This window comes from Zalophus californianus, chromosome 3 (genome assembly GCF_009762305.2).
Source record: "Zalophus californianus isolate mZalCal1 chromosome 3, mZalCal1.pri.v2, whole genome shotgun sequence".
Taxonomy (NCBI): domain Eukaryota; kingdom Metazoa; phylum Chordata; class Mammalia; order Carnivora; family Otariidae; genus Zalophus; species Zalophus californianus.
In genome coordinates this window covers 159,143,531-159,147,831 of record NC_045597.1, presented here as the reverse complement: position 1 = coordinate 159,147,831, position 4,301 = coordinate 159,143,531, and the positions used below count along the sequence as shown (strand labels likewise).

The 4,301-nt window shown below is 37.2% G+C and overlaps 1 non-coding gene across 1 annotated transcript; it reads right to left on the bottom strand.

Annotated features, from left to right (window-relative positions):
* Positions 1-206: 206 nt before the first annotated feature.
* LOC113921125 lies at positions 207-315 on the bottom strand. Its single transcript, XR_003519530.1, has one exon. It is a non-coding gene; the product is annotated as a U6 spliceosomal RNA (small nuclear RNA).
* Between the last annotated feature and the right edge of the window lie 3,986 nt (positions 316-4,301).

Below are 4,301 nucleotides of genomic sequence, written 5' to 3'. Positions count from 1 at the left end.
TGAGAGAGAGAGAGCACGAGAGGGAAGAGGGTCCGAGGGAGAAGCAGACTCCCCGCCGAGCAGGGAGCCCGACGCAGGACTCGATCCCGGAACTCCGGGATCATGGCCCGAGCCGAAGGCAGTCGCTTAACCAACTGAGCCACCCAGGCGCCCTACCAGGGACATTCTTAAATCCATTTTTATTACATAGGTTTTAAAAAACTTCTTAAAATGTGGAATACTGCTCCAATTTGTATGTCATCCTTGTTCAGGGACCATGCTAATCTTCTTCATATTGTCCCAGTTTTAGCATATGTGTGCTGCTGATGGGAGCACCCTACCCCCCAAACTTTTTGAACTCATCAAACCCAATATATATTGTGACAAACCACCTTTAATTTTTCCTATCCATGTTTCATGAATTTTATATTTCTAACTTTTCCCACTGAATTCATCAAAATTTTGTTTTTGAAGAGTTATTTAACATCCAAAAGAGCATAGAAATTTCTGAAACCTCTTTCCCTCTTCCCCAGGGAAGTGTGTTTTAAAAGAGGTTTAAAAGGAGCTTCATTCTGGGGCGCCTGGGTGGCTCAGTTGGTTAAGCGACTGCCTTCGGCTCGGGTCATGATCCTGGAGTCTGAGGATCGAGTCCCGCATCGGGCTCCCTGCTCAGCGGGGAGTCTGCTTCTCCCTCTGACCCTCTTCCTTCTCGTGCTCTCTATCTCTCATTCTCTCTCTCTCAAATAAATAAATAAAATCTTTAAAAAAAAAAAAAAAAAAAAGGAGCTTCATTCTGGAAGAACTTAAAATCAGTTCTATACTCATTATCTAGAAGACCTGGCAAAATCAACTATCTTCACCCTGGCCCGTGTGTCATTGTTGAAGTAGAGAATGTGGAGCTAACAGTAAGGTTCCTAAAATGCATGTGCTTTCACAAGCCTATTCTCATGTGAGATGTTGTTTTTCCTCAGAAACATATTTGTGTTTGAGAAAAAGCAAATACAGGGCAAAATTTTGCGGGAAGGTTGAAAACAGGTACCATGGAAAACATTATTATTGATTTTTATAAATGTATTTGGCAGTGAATGTGTACTGAGTTGTCCAATGTAAGCATCCAGGACTTTTTTCCCCCCCATTGGTAATATAGTAAAGTCCTCTTTCAGGAAACATTTGCTTTTGGAAAATATAAAAGGTCAGTTTTGGCCAACTGCATCAGTCCTTATTCTGCCATCTGTAAAAAATTTAGGCTTTGCCTTTTTGAATGACCCTTTAAAAATATACAAGACCTAATTCTGTCCTTTACTCCCATAAACCTCCCATTGGACTCTGGTGGGAACATTTTACAGTTAAGTTCTGAGGAAGAGAACATTTCATAATGCCTTCTTGTGAGAACTTCCTTGGGTACAACGTGGCCAACTCGTTCCTCGTGAGAGCATTCTGTGACCTTACTGGCTTTAGAACTTCAAAATAGACTCTAAGCTATTAAGCAGTAATGCTGCTTGCAGATCTATCTATCTGATCATCTATCTCCATGTAACCCTAAAATTCTAGTGCAGTAGATATCCAAAGTAGATGACTCTTGGTCCACTGAGGAATTCTGCTCTTCGTCCGTCATGTGTTGATTAGTAGGTGCGTTCATTCTCAGTGCCCTCCTCTAGCCCTTCCTAGTGCTCTATATTAAAAACAGTGTTTCTTGAACACTTAGTATGTGCCAGGCACTAGTAAAGAGAGGTTGAAACAGGGTGGCTAAAAAATGTAATGAGAATCACACAGCAGAGCCAACATTTAGACCATGCTCCCTCTGAGTCCAAACCCATGGATCTTAACTGGTACATACCTTGCATTATACTGTACTGTGCCTTCTTATGTGCTTTTTTTTTTTTTTTTTTTTTTTAGTAGCAGAGGGAAAGTCATTGTCTTGGGAAGACCTTGTTTATTTACCAGTCTCTCTAATGAGTCTGTGTCTTCCTTATCTTTGTATGGCTAGAGCAGGTTCCTTGGGAGGTCAATAAATGAATCTTCCAATTTAAAAATTACTCTTTCTTTGTGATTATAAAAGTTTACCTTCTTGTCATAGAAGAGTGGACAAGTAGACAAATAAGGAAACAAAAACATAAATTGTTCCCAAAACTCATTATCCAGAAATAACTGAACAAATGTTTGATAAATGGGGGAATTCCAAATATTTTTTAAAACCCCTATAATCTTGTTTTGCATCTAATACTTTTCTTTAACAGTGATATACCAGGAAGACTTGATTGCTTGATGTTAATTATGCATGATTAATGCATAATAAAGTCTAGCCTTCATAAAGCTGGAAGGTGAAAAAGAGGGAAAACTGCAAATGTTTCAGTGAAGAAATTTATTATCACAGTGTAAACTTCCTGAAGTAGCATTTTACTTGAGAATATCCATCTTTTGAGTCAGTTTGTTTGGAACTATTAAGCTGATTCTAAGATACTTATTTAAAAATAATCTCTTATGATCAGAAATACATTTCATGATTAAAAAACACCTTTTTATCTGTATGCTGGCTAAATGGACTTTATTTAAAAGTGCTATAGTTAAGAACAGTTTATTGGTGAAAGTCTAGCCCCTAGTGGACAGGAGTCTCTGGTACACACCCACATACTCAGCTAGTTAGTATGGCTTGAAGGGATACCTGCTAAATCTCCAGGGCTTCAGAATGAAATGCTGTTCAAGACTCTTGATATTAATATCTTCTTCTCTTTTACTTTCATTTTCATAAAATATGCCATAATTTTACGTCTGGCTTATAAGAACTTTATAGTATTTGAATGAATATTAAGACTTTTTTATTCCACTATTAAACTTTTTTTCCCAAGCAGTGATTTTTCTAGCTTCTTTGAGAGTGAAAAGAATAAAATTTCTCACCAACCCCCACTGCTCTCCCTTTCTCTTTTCCTTTCACTATAAGTATTCCACATTTACATTTACACTTTTCTTTCAGGATAGATTTAGGTTGCTCTTAAAACTTAATCCCCAATACATATACACACACACACACACACACTCCACATACGCATTTCACAAAATGGACTATTTCTTTTAAAATTGAAAAGAACTTTTCTTTAGTTACTTCTTTTCTCTTTTATGAGATGTTAGAAAATGATAACTACAGTACAGAAATTAAACACTCAAATAAGATATGACCATACTTGTGAGTGAAATAGCACCTGATACATAATACCCAATCAGAATGTGATTTTCTTAAGCTTGCAATATCCTTCTCATTCTAAGCATTGTGTTAAATCACATTTCATAATTCAGAGAAACTATAATTAAACTTATCTAATCACTTTGATGATGTTTGTTTAGTTTTAGAAACTTAACCCAAAAGACTGAATTTACATTTTAGATATCAGTTCTGCTCTATGTGATCCAGGGTTTATGGAATAAAGCAGTTACGTGCGCAATACTAAAAAACTTTGCGACACATTAAAAAACAAAAGAAACCTAGTAAAAATGGTGGTACTGTTTTACGTACATTAAATGGTTAGAAAATATGTAAATACTATAATAAATATGGTACTTTACCTTGAAACAAACTTGAAGTTTGCATGTGGGTGTTAGAAGGGTTGCAGATAAAAAGACTTTGCACAGCAAAGGAAACAGTTGACAAGATCAGAAGACAACCGACAGAATGGGAGAAGATATTTGCAAATGACATATCAGATAAAGGGCTAGTACCCAAAATCTATGAAGAACTTACCAAACTCAACACCCAAGGAACAAATAATCCGATCAAGAAAGGAGCAGAAGACATGGACAGACATTTCTCCAAAAAAGACATCCAAATGCCGAACAGACATGAAAAAATGCTCCGTATCACTTGGCATCAGGGAAATACAAATCAAAACCACAATGAGATACCACCTTACACCAGTCAGAATGGCTAAAATTAACAAGACAGGAAACAACAAGTATTGGCTAAGATGCGGAGAAAGGGGAACCCTCCTACACTGTTGGTGGGAATGCAAGCTGGTGCAGCCACTCTGGAAAGCAGTATGGAGCTTCCTCAAGAAGTTAAAAATAGAGCTACCCTATGACCCAGCAATTGCACTACAGACTACTCAGCCATCAGAAAGGATGAATACCCACTATTTGCATCGACATGGATGGAACTGGAGGGGATTATGCTAAGTGAAATAAGTCAATGATAGAAATACAATTATCATATGACCTCACTGATGTGTGGAATTTAAGAAACAAAACAAAGGATCATAGGGGAAGAGAGGACAAAATAAAACAAGATGAAACCAGAGAGGGAGACAAACTTTAAGAGACTCTTAATCATAGGA